Consider the following 23,864-nt stretch of genomic DNA (forward strand, 5'->3'; position numbering starts at 1 on the left):
CCGCCGCCTCCACCCGTCCCGACCGCTCCGAAGAGGCACCCCGCGGCCCAGCCCTTCCCCCGACCCCGCAGGAAGCGCAGGACGGAAGCGGGGCGACGCCGCGACTTTCCGGGACCCCCGCCCCGCCCGGTCCCCACGTGCCCGGGCCGCCTCGGGGCGAGGAACTTTCCAGGGCAGCGCAAGAAGACACTCCCAGAATACAAGGAGTAGAACTCGGCTCGCTCTCACTTTTCCACGCTCAAGCGGGGGGTCCCTCACAGCCCCCTGAGGCCCCGACCCTGCGCCGCCCGCGCCGCTCCAGTCTCAGCCGCGCGTCCCCGGCCCCCGCCCCCCGCCAAGTTTGGTCCAGAACTTACCGGGCCGCGGGTCGGCCGGGCCCTAGGGCAGCGCGCAGGTTAGTGGGGCTGCGGGTGCGGGGTCGCCCGCGGGGCCGGGCGGCGGAGGGGCCGGGGGCGCCGGACCGCGCGCGCTCGTTCCGCCTGTGGGGCCGCCCGGGCCCGCGGCGCTCGCTCCGCCGGTCCGCCCGCCCGCCCGCGCCGCCGGCCAGATAATGCGCCCCTCGGCCGCACACATGGAGCCCGGCGCCGGCGTCACCGCCCGGGACATGCGCACCAGGTCAGCGCGCCCGGCCCGCGGCCCCCAAAACACCGGGGAGCTCTTAAAGGCGACGCCGCCCGCCCGCGCCCGGCTGGGCGGGGCCCGGCGACCGAGGGGCGGGGCCTGACGAGAAGGGAGGAGCTCGGAGGCGGGGCTCCGGGCGTAGAAGGCGGGGCCCCGAGTTAGGGGGCGGGGCCTGCCGGCACCGCCCCGGAAGCACCGCGCCTCTCCGGCGCGCTCCCACGCGACACCTCGCTGGGCGCGCTGGTTTCCCACGCGGGCTCCGGCTGGCTCCCTCCCCGCCGAGTCCCAGCGCCTTCCGCAGGCCGAGGGGTCGTGGCCAACTCACCGGCGGCAGAGCCGGGCGGGCCGCACCCAAGGCTGACTCACGACGCGCTCACCGCTGACCTCGCGCCAGCTGAGCTGGGCGACCTCAAGCAACTCAGGGTTGTCTCTGAAACGCGGGTTAGAATGTCACTCCCGCGGGGTCGTCACGCGGAAGCTCTTTGGGAACTTCGGCCCCGGTGTCTGTGAGGAGGGCGGGTGTGGGTCGGCTGAACGATCACTTCTCCAGCGCAGTGAACAGAGTTCTACAAAGAAAGCTCCAGACCCACGCACCTCAAGACACTTGGGGACGACTGCTGTCCCTCTCTAGTTATCTCCCAATCTGCCCTCGTGCCTCTGGGAGGTGAAACCCCCTCAAGAAAGCAAATCTGCACCCTTTCCTCTCCAGTGACGAGGAGGAAACACAGGAGACAGAATGAAAGCCTGAAAGAGAATGGACTTTGGAGATGTTAAACTACATAAAGCGGAATACAATTTCAATAGGGAAAATATCAAGTTCATGGAAAATCTACTACCACAAGAAGGCTCTCAATGCCAAAATCAGGTTCTGAGGAATCCCCAAAACCGCCTCTTTTCATAGTGTTTAAAACAATTCCTGATGAGACACCTAGACTCCTGAAGAGTGGTGGTGACATGCTTTATCGCATACCCTAATACATCTATATGTACAACTGAAACAAAAGTTTCACCAAACAAATTTACCACATGCAATGTACTGGTTTTTTTTGTTTTGTTTTGTTTTGTTTTTTAAGACGGAGTCTTGCTCTGTCGCCAGGCTGGAGTAGTGTAGTGGCACTATCTCGGCTCACTGCAACCTCCACCTCCCAGGTTCAAGGATTCCCCTGCCTCAGCCTCCCTAGTAGCGAGATTTACAGGCGCGTTCCATCACGCCCGGCAAATTTTTTTGTATTTTAGTAGAGACGGGGTTTCACCACGTTGGCCAGGATGGTCTCCATCTCCTGGCCTCATGAGATCCGTCAGCATCGGCCTCCCAGAGTGCTGGGATTACAGGCGTGAGCCACTGCGCCCAGCCTGTACTATTATTTTCTTTTTTTTTTTTTTTTTTTGAGACGGAGTCTTGCTCTGTTGCCCAGGCTGGAGTGCAGTGGCTGGATCTCAGCTCACTGCAAGCTCTGCCTCCTGGGTTTATGCCATTCTCCTGCCTCAGCCTCCCGAGTAGCTGGGAGTACAGGCACCCGCCACCTCGCCCAGGGCTAGTTTTTTATATTTTTTAGTAGAGACGGGGTTTCACTGTGTTAGCCAGGATGGTCTCGATCTCCTGACCTCATGATCCACCCGTCTTGGCCTCCCAAAGTGCTGGGATTACAGGCTTGAGCCACCGCGCCTGGCCTGTACTGTTATTTTCTATTCTACTTCATTTGAAAAGAAAATCAATGTAATGCCCAACAATGACTGGGTCTCAACTGCAAACCTGAAAAACGCTTCATGTAGAACAAGTTTTATAAAATTGTTTTTCTAAAAAGAAAACAAAATTGTTTTTCTCCTGTATGTCCCCTTAAACAGAGAGTCAAAAAAGCTCCTTTCTAATCCTATGTTCAGTTCAACATACAATTGTCAACTTTTTGTAGTTGATTCCACCCTGCCACCTCCCACCCCCCCACATACACACACCACCCCACCCCCCAAAATCTTCCCACTACTTAATGCAACATCTGGCACAACCTCCCCTAGGCCAAAAGAGAATTTAACCTAAAAATGATACAAAATACAAACTGTTGACTCCCAATCACTTTCCCTGACCCAGTTATGTCACTAATTTGCTTTGCTTTGCTACAAAGAAATTCAAATGTTCAAATTCAGAAACCAAACAAAGTCTTATTCTCAAACAGGTGACTAGGTATAGGAATTCAGAAAGCTCCCTGATCCCAAGTGCAAGGATAGTTTAGGGCAAATATCCAGGTTTTTCACCCTAACATGGTGGCTGTATATTTTGGGAACTCCCTCATGCTACGATGATTAATCAGATGATATTAAAGCAATACAAGCAAACTATTACCTCACTGCCCCTCACCTGGGTCTTGATTAATGTCAATTTAATTAACTACAAACAGAGCAAAGTGTGGTCAGGTGGGAGACCTGAGACTTGAGACAGATATACAGATTCCAGAGTTTGAGCTGGCAAGCCCTGTGTGAGTCACCAAGGTGACAACCACCTTTTTTTTTTTTTTAAGAGAGAGGCATCAACTGCAACATATTAACGACACACCCCTGTGGACTGAGGGGTGCACTGGTGACACGGCCTGCTCTAGAGGGCAGTACCAACTTCTCAGCCAGGGAAGTCAGATGGGGGGTATGAGGGGTGCAGGGTATGTAGGTGGGGTGAAATAGCTACAGGGCTACAGCGTTTATTTCTGTCATAGGAAGAGAGGGCCAGGCGGGTAGATGGCAAGTGACAGTGAATCCAGATCTGCTTGGGGTCCCATAGGCTCAGGTTGGGTGAATGCTGAGGCTGTTTGGATTAAAGACCTTTTAGCCTCAGTGCCCAGTGCTGGACTAAACAGCAAATAGTTCAGCCGGGTGATTATGAAATATGATGCAATTGCCTTCAAATGCCATACTAAAGCTGAAGAAACTAATTAAGAAACAACTAGGGCTAGAACCATGTTTTCTAAAAGTTTTCTCCTTGCTCTGAAAACAAGATAGTCAATACTTAGTGCTGGCAGGACACAGTGGCTCACATCTGTAATCCCAGAACTTTGGGAGGCCGAGGCATGTGGATCACCTGAGGTCAGGAGTTCGAGACCAGCCTAGTCAACACGGTGAAACCCTGTCTCTACTAAAAATACAAAAATTAGCCAGACGTGGTGATGTGCGTCTGTAATCCCAGCTACTCAGGAGACTGAGGCAGGAGAATCACTGAACCCAAGAGGCAGAGGTTGCAGTGAGCCAAGATCACGCTACTGCACTCCAGCCTGGGTGACAGAGCCAGACTCCGTCTCAAAAAAAAAAAAAAAAACCTTAGCGATAGCAGTTGTTAATAGTGTACTTTCTTTTTTTTTTTTTTTTTTTTTTTAAATGAGACAGAGTCTCACTCTGTCACCAGGCTGGAGTGCAGTGGTGCGATCTTGGCTCACTGCAACCTCCAACTCCCAGGTTCAAGAAATTCTCCTGCCTCAGCCTCCCGAGTAGCTGGGACTACAGGCATGCACCACCATGCCCAGCTAATTTTTTTGTATTTTTAGTAGAGATAGGGTTTCACCATGTTGGCCAGGATGGTCTCAATCTCCTGACCTCGTGATCCGCCTGCCTCAGCCTCCCAAAGTGCTGGGATTACAGGCGTGAGCTACCGCACCCGGCCCAATACTGCAATTTCAAAACACCTGTTATTTAGTTAAAATTTTCTTCCAGGCCGGGTACAGTGGCTCACACCTGTAATTCCAGCACTTTGCGAAGCCAAGGTGAGAGGATTGCTTAAAGCCAGGAGTTTGAAACCAGCTGGGTCGACATGGTGAGACCCCCATCTCCATAAAAAAGAAAAAATTAGCCCAGCATGGTGGCACATGCCTGTAGCCCCTGATACTCAGGAGGCTGGGGCAGAAGGATCACTCAAGTCCAGGAGTTTTAGCCTGCAGTGAGCCATGATTGTGCCACTGTACTCTAGCCTAGGTGACAGAGTGAGACCCTATCTCAAAACAACAAAAAAAATTTTCCAAATTCATTTTAAACATTATTGTCTTTCATAGACCAAACCCCACTAATAATAGCTAGGCCTCCTTCTACCTTAACTACAACAAAAATAGACTAATGATCTTTCAAGTGTACTCTTAAACTTCTAAACACCACCTGAGCCTGTCTCTATACAACCAAGGGACTGAGGAAAAGAAATTGGGGCCAAATTCCATGTTCACGTCTGCTTTTATGGCAGAAATTGGCCAAAGGCTCCAAACTAGTATGGAACTACCGAAAAAGAGTAGCATCACCTACTGAATGTTCAAGGTACTGTACTTTTTCTTTTTTTTTTTTTTTTGTACTTTTTCAATCAGAAAATTTATTCAAAGTTCTTGGTGGACAACATACAAGATGACTTATGTGATAAATGCCGATCGACAACTGAGAGATCACTCCTCCCAAGGGTTTTGCAGCCCAAGACGCCAGAAGCTGACAGGCTGGTGCCACTGAAAGACACAAAATGATTTCAATGCAGAAAATGTATTCATAAGAAAGACTGAAGAATTAGCCGAGCACGGTGGCTCACACCTGTAATCTCAGCACTTTGGGAGGCCAAGGAGGGTGGACCACGAGGTCAGGAGATCGAGACCATCCTGGCTAACACTGTGAAACCCTGTCTCTACTAAAAATACAAAAAATTAGCTGTGCATGGTGGCACGCGCCTGTAATCCCAGCTACTCGGGAGGCTGAGGCAGGAGAATCGCTTAAACCCGGGAGGCAGAGGTTGCAGTGAGCCAAGATCAGCTCACTGCAAGCTCCGCCTCCCGGGTTCACGCCATTCTCCTGCCTCAGCCTCCCGAGTAGCTGGGACTACAGGCGCCCGCCACCTCGCCCGGCTAGTTTTTTGTATTTTTTTAGTAGAGACGGGGTTTCACCATGTTAGCCAGGATGGTCTCGATCTCCTGACCTCGTGATCCACCCGTCTCGGCCTCCCAAAGTGCTGGGATTACAGGCTTGAGCCACCGCGCCCGGCCAAGTTTTTTTCTTTTAATCACCTTTATGAAAAATGAGCACTGACTACTTTTTTTTTTTTTTGAGACAGAGTCTCACTCTGTTGCCCCAGGCTGGAGTGCAATGGCGTCATCTTGGCTCACTCCAACCTCCACCTCCTAGCGTCAAGCGATTCTTGTGCCGCAGCCTCTGGACTAGCTGACACGACAGGCGTGTGCTACCACACCAGCTAATTTTTGTATTTTTAGAAGAGACAGGGTTTCGCCATGTTGGCCAGGCTGGTCTTGAACTCCCAGCCTCAAGCAATCCTCTGCCTCCCAAAGTGCTGGGATTATAGGCAGGAGCCACCACACCCAGCCCTGCTTTTGTACTTTGCATTCTTAGTACCTAAAGTTTAAGACTATAAGTTTAGGGACAATATAACAACAATCTCTAAGGGAGGATCATTTTAAAGTTTCTTATTTCACCCCAAATTCATGTTTACATGGTGAGATTACAATGAAATTGACTAGGAAAGGAAAGGAAAATAAAATATTAATTATTAAGTGATTTTGATTTCCTTAATACTTTGATACTCTTGATTCTTCAGGGAGGGACCAGAAAATAGCTATAGGGACTCTTACAGTGATGCTTTATGAAAAACACAATACTTCCAATGCATCACCACTGCTACAAGAGTCATCTTTGCATTCACAACATTCTCACACTAGATCAGGAGTTCATGGGACATGGGTCAGCAGCCCCCATTGTCCCCATCACCATCGTTTATGCTGAAAAGCTCCCTGAAACACAGCTCTCTAGGGATGGTCCACTTTGTCAACGTGTGTTTGTTTTGAATGTCGTCTCTAACCACAATTCGTTACGCTCAGTGTTTCTGCAGCACAAGGTTCAGGCTCCATCTGCAGTTAGGCTCTGTCCAGAGGGAGTCTCTGTGTGGCCCTGGCACTGTCCTGCTCCAGGGTTCTGAGCACAAATGCTCCCCTAAAGGGTTAAGCACAAACTGCTCAGAAGTGCTGTCGTGAACCGGAAGTGTATCTCCCACTCTGTCTTCATCTGCCATGTGTCACTAGTTGGCAAGGAATATCTCTTTTGTGTCTACATATGGTTTAAAAAAATTCCCACCTAATTTGGATCAATTTTAAGGCTTGAATAATCAGGAAGTAAACTGTTTTCTATGAATTAAAGATTAAAAAAAAAAATTCAGAAAAATACCAGGAAAAACAAAAAGGCTATATGACAGCCTTGAGTCTAGAGATCAGCCTATTCAAACCCCCCAAGCAGGGAAAGAGTATTGTTAGTCACATGATCAGTCTAATAAATATCCTTTGTTGGACATGCAGAAAAACGTATTTTTAAAACTTGGCATCTATTTCACACCCTACTCCCCATTTGTTAATTGGCAGATCTGCCAATTTAGGAAAACATTCCTCCCCAATGTTTTCCTAACAGGATGCATACACCCCAAACCCCCCATTTATAGTGAAATGCCCGTAATTTATTTAAAAAAAAACACAGGTGGAATGCCTTTCTACTTTGGTTTCTCTTTCACAGCTTGATAATAACAACCATGCCCTCTTACATGCCCATGTAATCAGGTCTCTATCTAACCAATTCCTGTTTTGGGAAGACGAAGATATTTATTTCAAATGTAGGTCAAAAAGTTAACCTTGAATAGAGACAATTTGAGAAGTTAAATATAAAGGCTAAAGTTTGAAAATGCAGTGAAAGTTTAGAAATTGGCTGGGCGAGGTGGCTCACACCTGTAATCTCAACACTTTGGGAGACCCAGGCGGGCGGAACACTTGAGCCCAGGAGTTCCAGACCAGCCTGGGCAACATGGCAAAACCCCATCCCTGCAAAAACGAATGCAAAAATTAGCAGGCTTGAGCTTGGGAGGTCGAGGCTGTAGTGAGCTGTGTCACTACCGCTGCTGCAGTCCAGCGTGGGTGACCAAATGAGACCCTGTCTCAAAAAAAAAAAAAAAAAAAAGTAGGTTTTTGTTTGTTTTTTTTGAGATGGAGCCTCGCTCTGTCATCCAGGCTGGAATGCAGCGGCATGATCTCAGCTCACTGCAACCTCCACCTCCCAGGTTCAAGCAATTCTCATGCCTGAGCCTCCCAAGTAGCTGGGATTACAGGCATCAGGCATGCACCACCATGCCTGGCTAATTTTTGCTTTTTTTTTTTGAAACGGAGTCTCACTCTGTTGCCCAGGCTGGAGGGCAGTGGCGTGATCTCAGCTCACTGCAACCCCTGACGCACAGGTTCAAGCAATTCTCCTGCCTCAGCCTCCCAAGTAGCTGGGATTACAGGCACCCGCCATCGCGCCCAGCTAATTTTTGTAGTTTTAGTAGAGACAGGGTTTCACCATCTTGGCCAGGCTGGTCTTAAACTCCTGACCTCGTTATCCACCTGCCTCGGCCTCCCAAAGTGCTGGGATTACAGGTGTGAGCCACCACGCCTGGCCTAATTTTTGTATTTTAGTAGAGACGGGGTTTCACCATGTTGGTAAACTCCTGACCTCAGGTCATCCGCCCACCTCGGCCTCCCAAAATGTTGGGATTACAGGCGTGAGCCGCCACACCCAGCCAAAAGTTAGTTTAAATTGTTCTAGGCTGGGCACAGTGTCTCATGCCTGTAATCTCAGCACTGAGGGAGGCCAAGGTGGGAGGAGTCCTTGAGCCCAGAAGTTCGAGACCAGCCTGGGCAGCACAGTGAGACACTGTCTCTAAGACAAAGTTAAAAAATAACATTAGCTGGCCGGGAGTGGTAGCTCACGCCTGTAATCCCAGCACTTTGGGAGGCCGAGGCTGGCGGATCACCTGAGGTCAGGAGTTGGAGACCAGTCTGGCCAATATGAAACCCCATCTCTACTAAAAATGCAAAAATTAGCTGGGCGTGGTAGCACATGCCTGTAATCCCAGCTACTCAGGAGGCTGAGGCAGGGGAATCGCTTGAACCCAGGAAGTGGAGGTTGCGGTGACCCAAGATCGCACTCCCACTCCAGCCTGGGCAGTTGCCCACTGCACTCCAACCTGAGCAACAAGAGAGAGACTTCATCTCAAATAAATAAATAAGGTAGGGTGTGGTGGGTCACGCCTGTAATCCCTGCAGTTTGGGAGGCATGAGGCAGGCAGATCACCTGAGGTCGGGAGTTCAAGATCAGAATGACCAACATGGAGAAACCCCATCTCTACTAAAAATACAAAATTAGGCCGGGCGCAGTGGCTCAAGCCTGTAATCCTAGCACTTTGGGAGGCCGAGGCGGGTGGATCACGAGGTCAAGAGATCGAGACCATCCTGGCTAACACGGTGAAACCCCATCTCTACTAAAAAAAAAAATACAAAAAACTAGCCGGGTGCGGTGGCGGGCGCCTGTAGTCCCGGCTACTCGGGAGGCTGAGGCAGGAGAATGGCGTAAACCCGGGAGGCGGAGCTTGCAGTGAGCTGAGATCTGGCCACTGCACTCCAGCCTGGGCGACAGAGCGAGACTCCGTCTCAAAAAAAAAAAAAAAAACACAAAATTAGCCAGGCATGGTGGTGCATGCCTGTAATCCCAGCTACTCAGGAGGCTGAGGCAGAAGAATCACTTGAACCTGGGAGGCAGAGGTTGTGGTGAGCCAAGATCGCGCCATTGCACTCCAGCCTGGGCAACAAGAGCAAAACTCTGCTTAACTAAATAAATAAATAAATAAAATTAGCCTGGCATGATAGCATGTGCCTGTAGTCCTAGTTATCTGGGTGCTGAGGCAAGGGGATGGCTTGGGCCTAAGAGTTCAAAGATGCAGTGATCATGCCAGTGTACTCCAGCCTGGGCAACAGAGCAAGACTCTGTCTCCGAAAACAAAAAACTAGGCAGGCGGTGAGAAACCAAGCCTGTAATCCCAGCAGCACTGGGAGGCTGGCCAGATTGAATCTAAAGGTCAGAGTCAGAGACTATCCCACAGCTAACATGGTGAAACCCGTCTCTACTAAAATACAAAAAAACAGCAGTGATAGCTAGTCAACTACTTGGGAGGCTGAAGTAGGAAGAATGGCGTGAACCAGTGAGGCTTGCAGTGAGCCCTGCACTCTCCAGCCTGGGAGACACAGTGAGACTCCGTCTCAAAAAAAAAAAAAAAAAAAAAAAGAAAGAAACAAAAAACTGTTCTGAAGTATTAAGAATTCTAGACCAGCTTAAATGATAACAATTCTCAAAGGAAAAAGTCAGAAGCAGCCCTGAAGTCTGTTTTCTTGAAGCTTCTTTGGAGGTTAAAGTCTACATATACAGTATACCATTACAGAGTCTAGATGGCTGATTTAACTGGCCATCATTGCTTCCTGATTGAAAATGTTTACTGAAAGCTCAATTTAAGGCCCGGCGCAGAGGCTCACACCTGTAATCTCAACACTTTGGGAGGCTAAGGCAGGCGGATCGCCTGAAGTCGGGAGTTCGAGACCAGCCTGACCAACATGCAGAAACCCCATCTCTACTAAAAATACAAAATTAGCCTCATTACACATTACTCATTCTCCTGCTGAGGCAGGAGAATCACTTGAACCCAGAAGGCGGAGGTTCCAGTGAGCTGAGATCGCGCCATTGCACTCCAGCCTGGGCAACAAGAGTGAAACTCCGTCTCCAAAAAAAAAAAAGTTCAATTTAAATACTATTTTGAGTTTAATCTTGGATCCTACTATAGCACATTTTAACTTTCTACCTTTGGAAGAAATTTTGGACTTTTCTTGCCAGAGTGATCAGTTCAAACTCTGACTTTTAGAACAGCATAACCTCCTCAGGTCAAGGGAACTCACTTGGCTGTTTTCACCTCCAGGTCCCTGCCTGTGCCCATGCTATGCCTCTTCTCAGAACGCCTAGTGACTTAAGAAACCTAATGGCCGGGGGCAGTGGCTCACGCTTGTAATCTCACACTTTGGGAAGCTGAGGCGGGTGGATTATGAGGTCAGGAATTCGAGACCAGCCTGGCCAACATGGTAAAACCTCGTCTCTACCAAAAATACAAAAATCAGCCCTGCATGGTGGCCTGTAATCCCAGCTACTCGGGAGGCTGACGCAGAAGAATGGCTTGAAGCCATGAGGCGGAGGTTGTAGTGAGCTGAGACCACGCCACTGCACTCCAGCCTGGGTGACAGAGCGAGACTATCAAAAAAAAAAAGAAGAAGAAGAAGAAGAAGAAGAAAGAAAGAAAAAAAGAAAGGAAGGAAAGAAAAGAAAGAAAGAAACCTAACAAATAGGTTGCGCACAGTGGCTCATGCCTGAAATCCCAGTACTTTGAGAGGCCGGGGAAGGCGGATCGCCTGAGCTCAAGGTTTGAGCCTTTTTCCCAATTGCCCCATCACATTTCCTGAGGCACTGCAAGTCCATATGGAGAGTACAGTAAGGTGAGGCTGTGGGGGTTAAAGCTACAATGAACTAAGGGATCTCACTGGGAAAAATCAACCAATCCAGGAACTTCCAGATCACTGGCCTTCAGACATGCCCAGCCTACTGGCCCAGTGTCAACTGGTTTGTTCTTGGGCAGTATTAACACCCACAGATTGTTGTCCAAACTCAGGTGCCAACATCAAGAGAAACAGTCAGTCTAAATATGATTCTTTATTTTTTTTTTTTTCCAGACAGTTTCGCTTTTGTTGCCCAGGCTGGAGTGCCGTGGGACGATCTCAGCTCACTATAACCTCCGCCTCCCGGGTTCAAGCGATTCTCCTGCCTCAGCCTCCCTAGTAACTGGGATTACAGGCGCCCACCACCACGCCCAGCTAATTTTTTGTACTTTTAGTAGAGACAGGGTTTCACTATGTTGGCCGGGCTGGTCTCAAACTCCTGACCTCAGGTGATCCACCCACTTCAGCCTCCCAAACTGCTGGGTTTACAGGCATGAGCCACCGTGCCTGGCTCCTAAATATGATTCTTTAACAACTACCTTTACTAGGCATCCACAACAGTCTGGCCGTTTGCTGTATGCTTACAAACAAACCAGCCCACAAATGAGGATTTGAGTTTAATTTTGAGGAAACTGAGGCTCAGAAAGAGTAGGCCACTTGAAGTCAGGCTATTTTTCTAAGGTCACACGCCAGCAAGTGGTAAGATCAGGATCAAGCCCAAAGTTTTTTGGCTATAAAGTTTCTATGGCATAGAGCCTCCCATAGTACTTTTATAAAGCAAAAAGCTGTAAGTAACTACAAACCATTCTTCCAAAGCACACTCTTCCTGAAGGACCTATCTACTGTCAGCTTCTTTAAGTTCCATACACATCTCCAAGCAGCTCTTGGTGCAGAAGAGTTCCCGAGGGGAACACTGTGATAATATAACAAGAAACCATCTTTTTCGCCACCCTGCCAGATAAACCTCTGAGTCTGTGGGTGTATTAGTTGAGACCCCAAAACTGGCAAGTACAGGTCCACTGGTGGCTCCCAGCTCTGACAAAACGGCTTACTAAGGAAAAAGGGGGAACTTGAACCTGTTTTCTTTCTTTTTTTTTTTTTTTTGAGACATCTCGCTCTGTCGCTCAGGCTGGAGTGCAGTGGCATGATCTCAGCTCACTGCAAACTCCGCCTCCTGGATTCAAGTGATTCTCCTGCCTCAGCCTCCAGAGTACCTGGGATTACAGGCGTGTACCACCACACCCAGGTAGTTTTTACATTTTTAGTAGAGACGGGGTTTTGCCATGTTGGCCAGGCAGGTCTCAGACTCCTGGGCTCAAATGATCCGCCTGCCTCAGCCTCCCAAAGTGCTAGAATTACAGGTGTGAGCCACCACGCCTGGCCTTGAACATATTTTCTGTGCTCAACTTGGAGCCCAAGAACTCTGCCTATAAGAAGGGAGAACAGGAAGTCAGGAGGGAGCAAGCATCCACTTCCCAAGGGCAGCAGAGCCCAGAGGTGGGAGCCTGGTCACATGCACAGTTGCATTACTTTTCCACGCCCACTTCCGGCATGGGCCTGCCTCTCCACCTCCGGAGTCAGAACTTGAGTGGAAGGAAAAAAGACAACCAGAAACTCCTTCTAACAGCCTCCCTCTTGCCCTCAAGGCTGTTATCCCAAATGAATATCCATAACCTCCAGTCCCACCTCTCACTTGAATACACTTAGTTAAGAAAAGCACCTGTTCCATCCTGGCTAATATGGTGAAATCCTGTCTCTACTAAAAAAAAAAGACAAAAAACTAGCCGGGCGTGGTGGCGGGCGCCTGTAGTCCCAACCTGGGAGGCTGAGGCAGGAGAATGGCGTGAACCTGGGAGGCGGAGCAGGAGTGAGCCGAGATGCGCCACTGCACTCAGCCTGGGTGACACAGCAGAACTCCGTCTCAAAAAAAGAAAAGCACCTGTCAAATCTAAGACTTCCAGCCTTGCCCAACATAAAAAAGTGTAAACAGCATCTTCCCAGTCCCAGTGTAAGAGGAAAGCCTAGGCCGGGAGCGGTGGCTCACGCCTGTAATCCCAGCACTTTGGGAGACCGAGGCAGGTGAATTTCCTTAGCTCAGGAGTTCGAGACCAGCCTGGGCAACATGATGAAACCCCATCTCTACTAAAATACAAAAAATTAGCCAAGCATGGCAGTGTGCCGCCTGTAATACCAGCTACTCGGGAGGCTGAGACAGGAGAATCGCTTGAACCTGGGAGGCAGAGGTTTTAGTGGGCCAAGATCGCACCACTGCACTCCAGCCTGGACGACAGAGCGAGACTCCACCTCAAAAAAAAAAAAAAAAAAAAAGAAGAGGACAGCCTAAGCAGAGGGAAATCCATGCACCAAGAGTCTACCAATACACAACAAAGCAGTCATCTACTGGAAATCTCATTATTCCTAAACCACCACCAACACCCAGGCAGCCCCAGCTTATCGGAATATTTTTAAGATTTCAACAAGGGAAGAGCTTTCAGAGCGGTTTATCACTTTGTGTAATATGCATTGCCATGAAGAAATGCCCCAGGATTCCAAAAACACACCACCACTGACTTCAAGAAAGGCAAACTCAGCCAGGCATGGTGGCTCCCGCCTGTAATCCCAGCACTTTGGGAGGCCAAGGCGGGAGGATTGCTGGAGCTCAGGAGTTCCAGACCACCCTGGGCAACGTGGTGAAACACCCATCTCTACTAAAATACAAAAAATTAGCCAGCCGTGGTGGCAGTTGCCTGTAACCCCAGCTACTAGGGAGGCTGAAGTAGGAGAATCACTTGAACCCAGGAGGTGGAGGTTGCAGTGAGCCGAGATCAAGCCACTGCATTCCAGCCTGGGCAACAGAGGAAGACTCTGTCTCAAAAAAAAAAAAAAAGAAAGAAAGACAAACCTGAAAATACCCCCTACCATGACCATTCTAGTTTCTCTCGTTTCTCCAAGATTACAATCACAGTGGTCATGAATCAACTATCGCCAACAATCAAGTAGGAAAATGCCATAATTTCTGTCTCCTTTTAGAGACAGGAAACAGGAGCCCAGTGAGGAAATTAAAGAGGTAGTGAGGTTTCACTTCTACACCTCCAAGAAACTCCACCTGAAGCTCCCAATGAGGGTAGCTGCAGCACTTAGGGATATTCTCAAGAAACCTCACAATATTCTTTCATTCATTTGCTTGTTTATTTGTCTGCAACTAAGATGTATGCTCCTGGAAGGCCAACTGTGTCAGTCCTGCTTACTGCCAGACCCCCCTCACCAAGCATGAAAACGTTTTATCTTAGGCATGAAAATGTTTGCTCCCAGGCCGGGCGCGGTGGCTCACGCCTGTAATCCCAGCACTTTGGGAGGCCGAGGCGGGCGGATCACAAGGTCAGGAGATCGAGACCACGGTGAAACCCCGTCTCTACTAAAAATACAAAAAATTAGCCGGGCGCGGTTGTGGGCGCCTGTAGTCCCAGCTACTCGGGAGGCTGAGGCAGGAGAATGGCATGAACCCGGGAGGCGGAGCTTGCAGTGAGCCGAGATCGCGCCACTGCACTCCAGCCTGGGCGACAGAGCGAGACTCTGTCTAAAAAAAAAAAAAAAAAAAAAAGAAAATGTTTGCTCCTGAATTATTTGTTGGCATAGGAAGTTATATGGGCCAAAAGATTTAACACTTTCTAATTTTTAATGTAATGTAAATTGCACTAGAAAACAAACACACACCATACCTTATGGCCACACAAGTAAAGCTCTTATTTGAGTGTTCACTTGTCCCTTATAAGTCAAAAAAAAAAATTTTTTTTGTTTTTGACACAGAATCTTACTCTGTCACTCAGGCTGGAGTGCAGTGGCCTGATCTCAGCTCACTGCAACCTCTGTCTCTCAAGTTCAAGCCATTCTTGTGCCTCAGCCTCCCAAGTAGCTGGGATTACAGGCCTGCGCCACCACGCCCAGCTAATTTTTGGATTTTTAGTAGACAGGCTTTCGCCATTTTGGCCAGGCTGGTCTCAAACTCCTGACCGCAAGTTATCCCCTGCCTCAGCCTCCCAAAGTGCTAGGGTTACAGGTGTGAGCCACTGCGCCTGGCCCCTTATAAGCCAATTTAAAAGAATAAACTTGGCCAGGCGCAGTGGCTCACGCCTATAACCCCAGCACTTTGGGAGGCTGAGGCAGGTGGATCACCTGAGGTCAGGAGTTCAAGATCAGCCTGGCCAACATGGTGAAACCCTGTCTCTACTAAAAACACAAAAATTAGCTGAGCACAGTGGTGCACGCTTGTAATCCCAGCTACTGGGGAGGCTGAGGCAGGAGAATGGCTTAAACCCAGGAGGTAGAGGTTGCAGTGAGCCAAGATCGTGCCACTGCACTCCAGCCTGGATGACAGAGCAAGATTCTGTCTCAATAAAAATAAAAAAATAAACAAAATAAAAAAAACTTGGCCAGGAGCAGTGGCTCATGCCTGTAATCCCAGCACTTTGGGAGGCTGAGGCAGGTGGATCACGAGGTCAGGAGTTCGAGACCAGCCTGGCCAAGATGGTGAAACCCCGTCTCTACTAAAAATACAAAAATTAGCCAGGCATGGTGGTGGGTGCCTGTAATGCCAGCTACTTGGGTGGCTGAGACAGAGAACTCCTCGAAGCCAGGAGGCAGAGGTTGCAGTGAGCCAAGATCGCACCACTGCACTCAAGCCTGTGTGACAGAGTGAGACTCCGTCTGAAAAAAAAAAAACACAATAAACTTGGGCTGGGCACTGTGGCTCACACCTATAATCCCAACACTTTGGGAGGCCAAAGTGAGAGAATCACTCAAACTCAGGAGTTCAAGACCAGCCTGGGAAACATAGCAAGACCCGGTCTCTACAAAAAATACAAAATTAGCCGGGCATGGTGGTGCGTGCCTGTGGTCCCAGCTACTCAAGAGGCTGAGGTGGGAGGATCACTTGAGCCCGGAAGTCAAGGCTACAGTGAGCTGTGATTGCACCACTGCACTCCAGCCTGGGTGACAGAGCACAAGACTCTGTCTCAAAAAAAAAAAAAAGAAAAAGAAAGAAAAGGAAAAACTCTTATTCAAAAGACACAACAGCATAAACAAAGGCAGTCAAGTTGCAGAGAGGATGAAGTCAAACTTAATACTAGAAATCAAAAATAACACCATCCATTCATTTGGATGGAATCACTTGACACGGTAGTTATTTCCCAATTCCAAAAGAGGTCAGTTTCTTTCTTATCATCAAGATCCCACAGGGATTTAATGCCCCCAGTGCTGTCTCCAACAGGAAGGAAACCCTGACTTCCCTAGCTATTTCAGTTCCATAAATCAACAGTTTTTACCGTCCAGAGTTAGAAGCTGGGCAGTGTTTGGACCCACATGCCTTTTAGACCTGCCCACCAACAGACGACCACATTACATTACATCTAATAAATGTACCTAGATCAATATCATTTCTAACTATCCAAGGTTTTTTATTGCTGTAAGGATCCTTCAAGTAAAAAAAATAAGTTTAAAAAACTTCCTGTTAGATAGAGACGTGGTGGTGGCGCCACCATCCACCAGAGTGAAGTCTGTGGCACATAAGAGACATAGCATAATTTTGAAGGGAAGAGTGATCCCTTTGAAGTTGTTTACCTTAGTTCTTATATTTTAAATATTATAAATTTTGCTCCTTTCCCATGTAATGGAATAACTGTCCTTAAAAGAATTGAAAGAAATTTAAGATTGATGGATATTTATTTGCTTCAATACCAAAGTCAGTGTATGTCTGTACATGTGTGTATGAAAGAGAAAGAAAGAAGGAGAGAAGGAGGAAGAGAGAGAGTTTATTTCCAGGAAGAAAACAAACAAACAAAAAAAACCCAAAACCCTTTCTTCAAACGTAGAAGCAGCCCACCAGGGGCCTAGCTCAGATTTTCACCCATTATTTCCTCCTGGGTTTTAGCCGTCAGGGGCAGAATGCCATCTGTTCCCATACTAGTAAGTGAAGAAGGCTGGGCCTAATTTACCAGCCATGATTCTACGGCTTTCACTAATTGTTAAGAAAAAAATCCTCTGGCCGGGCGCGGTGGCTCAAGCCTGTAATCCCAACACTTTGGGAGGCCGAGATGGGCGGATCATGAGGTCAGGAGATCGAGACCATCCTGGCTAACACGGTGAAACCCCGTCTCTACTAAGAAATACAAAAAATAGCTGGGCGAGGTGGCAGCGCCTGTAGTCCCAGCTACTCGGGAGGCTGAGGCCGGAGAATGGCGTGAAGCCGGGAGGCGGAGCTTGCAGTGAGCTGAGATCCGGCCACTGCACTCCAGCCTGGGCGACAGCGCGAGACTCCGTCTCAAAAAAAAAAAAAAAAAAAAAAAGAAAAAAATCCTCTAAAAAAAAAATTTTTTTTAATGTCCTGTCCACTCCCCTCTATTCCACTGCCCCCCGACCCCTGCCCCAGCCTCTAAGCTGAGTTAGCATCTCCACAGCCCTTTGGGCCTTGGGAGCTTGAGGTGAATTCTGATCTCCTTGTGGGCACTAAGCCACACACTGGCCCTCTCAAAGTACTATTATTGTGTGGCGTCAAATGCCTTTGTACATCACTTTCCCAGTCTTTTGTCCCCAAATCTGATCTATTACAATGAAAGAACGGCTCTTCTTTCAAGGTTCTAAAGTGTAAGAATAGATCACTCACCAGGTAACTGCTGGACTCACTCACTCAAGCAGTCTCATCATATGCATATGATCCCTTAGGCATACATAGTTCATCTATTTTTTTCTTCCCACAATTCTTCAAGTTCATTATAATCTTCTATCTTGCCTGTGGTCTAATTAGAGTAATACATCTCCCTACTTGCCCTTAATTCACAAATTACCCCATTTTACAGGGGGAGACGCCAAGGCCAAGAGAAACACAAACGCCCTGCCACACAGCAAATCCATCTCACATCTGGTATCAGAACACAGAAAACTCTTGCTAAGAGACTCAGTGGGGGAGTGGGTTTTCCAAGAGACATACCAAGTTTCTTTCTCTTCGGGCATTTTTAGCCTTGGCAGAATATCAAGCGCTTTCTGGTCTGGGAGTCCAGGCCAGGACCCTAATCTCATGAGCACAACAAGCAGCCTTTACTGCACACCAACCGTGTGCCAGGAGCTGTGCTGTCTGCCTCCAGTTTATTACCTCAGATTCATTCATTCATCCATCTAGGAAGCACCTCCCATCATCAGTAAGCACCTTGACACACATTCACAGCGATGTGTTCCCTCAAATATTTAATAACATGCCAATTTTGTGCCATCACTTGTCCAAGGTCACATAACTAAGAAGGGCAGCACCAGAATCTGAACTGGGTCCTTCTGACTTCAAAGTTGTCCATTTCCTTTTTAACATCCCATCTGCTGGTCCTATAGGTTTTATTAAAAATAATAGGTCAGGCCGGGCACGGTGGCTCAAGCCTGTAATCCCAGCACTTTGGGAGGCCGAGACGGGTGGATCACAAGGTCAGGAGATCGAGACCATCCTGGCTAACACGGTGAAACCTCGTCTCTACTAAAAAATACAAAAAACTAGCCGGGCGAGGTGGCGGGCGCCTGTAGTCCCAGCTACTCGGGAGGCTGAGGCAGGAGAATGGCGTAAACCCAGGAGGCAGAGCTTGCAGTGAGCTGAGATCTGGCCACTGCACTCCAGCCTGGGCGACAGAGCAAGACTCCATCTCAAAAAAAAAAATAATAATAATAATAATAATAATAGGTCAGTCGCAGTGGCTCACGCCTATAATCCCAACACCTTGGGAGGCTGAGGCAGGTGGATCACTTGAGCTCAGGAGTTCGAGACCAGCCTGGGCAACATGGTGAGACCCCCGTCTCTACCAAAAATACAAAAATACAGCCGGGTGTGGTGGCATGCGCCTGTGGTCCCAGCTACTTCAGAGGCTGAGGTAGGAGGATCACGTGAGCCAGTGGGGCAGAGGTTGCAGTAAGCCGAGATCGCGCCACTGCACTCCAACCTGAGTAACAAAATGAGACCCTGTCTCAAAAACATAAAATAAAATAGTAAATACGTGCAGGCCCTTCCCTACCCTCAGGCACTTCTCTACCCTCATCTCAGTCCCAAGCTCCCCACCATCTTTCCCTTCCCCTGAGGGCAGTGCCTACAGCTGACCAGGAAGAGGCAGGAGAAGAGCAACCAAGTCTGCAGCAGCCTCCTGCCTGGACTTGACTTAGCCCAGCAGCAGAGGGCCCAGGAAAGTCTCCAAGCACTTCTCCCCAGAAGAAAATAGCTCGAGTTGAAACTTGTGTCCACATGGTCCACCGACAGATTTAGAACTCAAATTATAGCCTCGGCAGGAGTCTTCACAAAGGACTCAAATTAAGCAAGACCCAGATGGAAACGAACAGGAGAGAGACTGCCCTCAGTCAAACTGTAAAGTGAACTGCAGTTCCAGTGGAGTCAGAGGGAAGAACTTGTTGAAATGCTAAAGCAAACACTAGTGCAGCCCATACTTCAGAACTCCACTTCAGTCAAACGCTCCCCACGTTTTTAGCTTGAGACTTGTGCGTGGACACGAAGTGGTTACAAGTTACTCAGGTTTCAAACCGAGTTCATTCCTGTCCTTTGGACCATCTCTCAATGCCAGCATTCATCTACTTGGGCTCCACAGAGCTCTGCGTTTGGCAAAGCAGATAAAATTAGCTACTGAACTTGGAATCCAGGGTGGGCCATTAAAAAAAGTACATGAGATGTGTAAATGCCACGTAAAAAGTTCCTTTTGGGCCAGGCCAAAATCACCTAAAACTTACAGAAATCCTGTCCCTTGCCTCCCTTCCCCTGTTTCTGGATCTAAGGTGACCCACTTCCTGCTTCTTGCTCTGTCTTTCAAACCAAAGTGGCCTATGAACGAGGGATCCTATTTGATCGAGGGTTGAATCAGGGGATCTCGGGAGAGAAAATGCAACAGGAAGAGATAAAGGAGAGTTTTCTTCTCCTTTTTATTTTGATTTTTTTCAGCAGGGGGAGGGAAAGTTAAGTTATAGTATGCAGAGGGAGGACTGAGGGATGGGACAGGAAGTGGGTCACTCCCACAGCTTGACAGTGTGATAATGGGGATACAATGTTTCTCCCTTGTCCCATTTGTCGTCACAAAGGCGTGACAACACTGTGATGGCCCCACCACTGGAAAATTGAGTAACTAAGGTGGTCATCTAGTAGCAGCTCCTGCTCCCCCAAATCTAGCAGATCTTAGAGGGACATGAGGAAATCATGCTTTTTGCCTCTCTGTCCCCGACTTTCCCCTCCAGCCACAAAATCCTCCAGGCCCCTGGAAACCGAAATAAAAGTCCAGAGAATACCCCTAGAGTGGCAACAAAGACTGAAGGAGGGGTACATTTCTGCTCTCTTCCTCCACAGTTGAGGGAAGTGGGTGCCACAGACAGAAAGAGGAGAAGCTTCATATGAGTGTTCCAAGGATAAATAAAGAGTTACTCCCTTAGAAAATCAGGAGGAAAGCCTCTAGTAAGAGGGAATACTCTCAGGCAAGTGGGAGGGAACCCCATGGAATTCAGACAGACCCCTCAGAGAAGTGGAGATCCAGTGTCTCCCATCAGGAGAAGGGATACTTGGAAAAGGGGAGACACACTTCAGAGATGTGAGGAGTCTACAGGAGTGGGATGTTTCAAGTTAAGGGGAGATACTGGGGACCCCTCAGAAAATTGCAGTATACATAGAGTATACAAGAAATAGAAAAGTAGGATACAGGTAAAGTAGGGGTATACCTCAGATAACTAATGATCCGGTCAGATGGGCATTTCAAAGAAGTGGGGGACCCCCTCAGGAAAGTGAAGGCATTCATCAAAAAGTAGGGGGGCCAGGCGCGGTGGCTCACACCTGTAACCCCAACACTTTGGGAGGCCGAGGTGGGTGGATCGATCACCTGAGGTCAGGAGTTCGAGACCAGCCTGGCCAACATGATGAAATCCCCTCCCCACAAAAATACAAAAATTAGCCAGGCGTGGTGGTGGGTGCCTATCGTCCCAGCTACTCGGGAGGCTGAGGCAGGAGAGTCCCTTGAACCCGGGAGGCAGAGGTTGCAGTAAGCCCAGGTCATACCACTGCACTGCAGCCTAGGCGACAGAGTGAGATTTTCTGTCTCAAAAAAAATAAAATAAAGGGGGACAAGTCAGAAAAGTAGGACCACAGCTCAGAGAAGCAGGGGTGGGGAGGTTCCTACAGAGAGGTAGGGCTTCCTCCAAGAAGCTGGAATGTCTTCTTAAAAGAGGGGTCCCCCAGGGAAGAAGGGATTCCCCAGGAATCCACAAAAGGTGGGGGATCCCTCAGAGAAAGTATAGCCTAATAGAAGCAGGGGTCTCCTTAGAGGAGTGAGGATAGGGTCTTAGAGAGGCCAGGGCCCCTCAGAGAAAGGGGGGGACCCTCAGAGAGGCAGAGGGTCGCTCAGATGGAGATTCCCCTCAAAGAGGCAGGGGTCCCTCAGAGAAAGGGACTCCCCTCAGAGGCAGGGGTCCTCAGATAGGAGGGGGTCCCTCAAAGGGGTGGGTTCCTGAGAAAAGTAGAGGGACCCTCAGAGAAGAAGGGAATCCCCTCAGATAAGCGGGAATCCTCAAAGAGTTGAGGATCCCCAAAGAAGGGAGTTAGTTCCTCTTAAAGGCAGGATTCCTTAGAGAGGTGGGGGTTCCCTCCGGCAGGGGTCCTCAGAGAGGCGGGGGAGCCCCTGATAAGGGGGACTCCCTTAGAGAAGCAGCGTCGCCTAGAGAGACAGGGCTCCCCTCGGAGAGACGGGGGTTCCCTAGAGACGAGGTCCCCTAGAGAGGCGGTGATCCTCTAGAGAGGCGGGGGTCCCCTAGAGAGACGGGGTCCCCTAGAGAGGCGGGGATCCTCTAGAGAGGCAGAGAGCCTCTAGAGAGGCAGGATCCCCTAGAGAAGCGGGGTCCCCTGCCTGGAGAGATGGGGGTCCCCAAGAGAGGCGAGGGTCCCCTAAAGAGACGGGGCCTCCTAGAGAGGCGGGGGGCCCCAGAGCAGGAGGCTCCCCTGAGAGGGAGGTCCTGTGGAGAAGAGAGTCCGCTCGGCGAAGGTAGTGCGGGAGAAGCGGAAGCCCCAGAGAGCCTGGGGCACCGGAAGCCGGGGACCCGCCAGCGGCGCCTGCCCCTTACTCACCGAAGTTGCTCGGCGCCCTCGCCGACGGCGGCCGGGACACGGGACGGCCTCGGGCAGCGCAGTCCGGTCAGGTCCTGTGGCGTCCCGCGGAGGCGACTCCCTCAGGTGGCGCCCGCGGCGGCTGCGGCGGCGGCGGCGGCAGCGGCGACAGGACAGACGACCGACCGACCGACTGCGCGGGCGGCGCGGGGCGCGCTCGGGCGGCGGGGGTGCGCGTGCGCGCGCCGGGGCGCTGACCCCGGGCGGGAGGAGCCGCCGCGCCGCGCTCAGAGCCGCCGCTCGGTCTCGCGGCTCAGACTCACACTGAAATTGCCCGCTTCACAGCCCGGCTTCCCCGGTTGCTAGGCAGATTTCGCCTCGCATACTTCCGGGTTGAGGCGCGTCTCTCCGAGTGAAGGCGCCACAAGCCAATGAGGTCCAGACAGGACTCTCAGGACCCGCACCCCATAGAAGGTGTGGCCAGCCTCATGACAGACAGCGCATGACGACCAATGAGCGCGCGGGCCGGCTGGTTCTCGGGATCGCGCCGCCGGCCGGGGCGGGTCCGAAGAGGCGGGACGGAATGACTGACAGGCATCCTGCCAATGGTAGATGGGAGCGGGCCGCAGAGCCACTGAAGGCCATGCAAGGGCGGGACTTAAACTTCGGGGCGGGACCCCCGCGAGGGGCGGGGCCTAGGGGGACGCGTCAATTCGTGGCCCGCTCGCTGGGACCCCGGAGGGCGGATCGCCTGGGCCACCCGGCGGCCGGCAACTGGCTGGGCAGGGGGTTCCCCGCAGTGCTCTGCAGGGGCGCCCCACCCATAATGCACCGGAGGCGGCCTGGGCCTGGCGGGCGTGGGGCGGCTACGCAGGGCTGCGGGCGGCGCCTCTGAGGATCCCGGGCGCGTCGTGGCCTGGCAATGTTTCTAAGGGGCTCTGGTGGCCTCGCGCTCTTTCTGCCTCGTCTTGTGCTTCGACCCTCTCTATTCAGGAGAATCTTGGAGATTCTGAGAAGACTCAGCTTCGGGATTCTTTTCCCTGGCCCCCGTTCTGAGGAGGATCTTCGGGAATCTGCCCCGACCCCTCTTCTGAGAGAGTTTGGGGGGTTCCTTGCCCTGCTCGCTTTTCTGAGGACAATTGCCGGGATCGCGATTATGTTGTAGATTCGGGCCCCTAGCTCTGTTCCCTAAGAAAACATGGGAGTTCGGGATCCCTTAGGAGCATTTGGGGAATCCAGGGTCCACCGCCTTTTCCGAGGAGTATTTGGGGCACATCCACTCCTTTTCTAAGTACTCTTGGGGGCCGCTCTCCCTGTTCCTCCTTTATCTGAGGAAAGTGGGGACTGGGCGCCCCCCTCCACCTTCGTTTCTGAAGATAACTTGGGGATTTTCTGCCTCCCCTGTCCTCTCACTCCACGAGGAATTTGAGACTTCAAGCACCCCGCCTCTCTCCAGAGGAGGATTGCAGCAGATGGGCGCCCCTCACCCCTTTACTAAGGAAATAAGGCAGGGCCCGGTGGCTCACGCCTGGAATCCCAGCACTTTGGAAGGTCAAGGCTGGAGGATCGATTGAGCCCAGGAGTTTCAGACCAGCCTGGGCAACGTGGCAAAACCCCGTCTCTACAAAAATTAAAATCCAAATTAAAAAATTAGCGGGGGTGGTGGCGCACACCTGTAGTCCCAGCTACTCCGGAGGCTGAGGTGGGAGGATCGCCTGAGCCGGGAGGTCGAGGCTGGGCGACAGAGCGAGACCCTGTCTCAAAAAAAAGAAAAAGGAAAGAAAGTTACCGGG

At 50.3% G+C, this 23,864-nt stretch overlaps 1 protein-coding gene across 14 annotated transcripts in view; it reads right to left on the minus strand.

Annotated features, from left to right (window-relative positions):
• Positions 1-22,705, minus strand: part of GATAD2A (GATA zinc finger domain containing 2A) — a 127,110-nt gene extending 104,405 nt beyond the window's left edge. For 6 of the 14 annotated variants that reach the window (XM_031659728.1, XM_009193960.4, XM_031659726.1 and 3 more), the window contains exon 1: positions 22,093-22,705. The gene's annotated coding sequence lies outside the window, so the exon portion shown is untranslated. Of the gene's footprint in view, positions 1-356; positions 711-22,092 lie in introns of those variants that run through there. The other 8 variants (XM_009193961.4, XM_009193958.4, XM_009193964.4 and 5 more) reach the window with 3 other exon arrangements.
• Between the last annotated feature and the right edge of the window lie 1,159 nt (positions 22,706-23,864).

The sequence above is a fragment of the Papio anubis genome, chromosome 20, assembly GCF_008728515.1.
Source record: "Papio anubis isolate 15944 chromosome 20, Panubis1.0, whole genome shotgun sequence".
Lineage (NCBI taxonomy): Eukaryota > Metazoa > Chordata > Mammalia > Primates > Cercopithecidae > Papio > Papio anubis.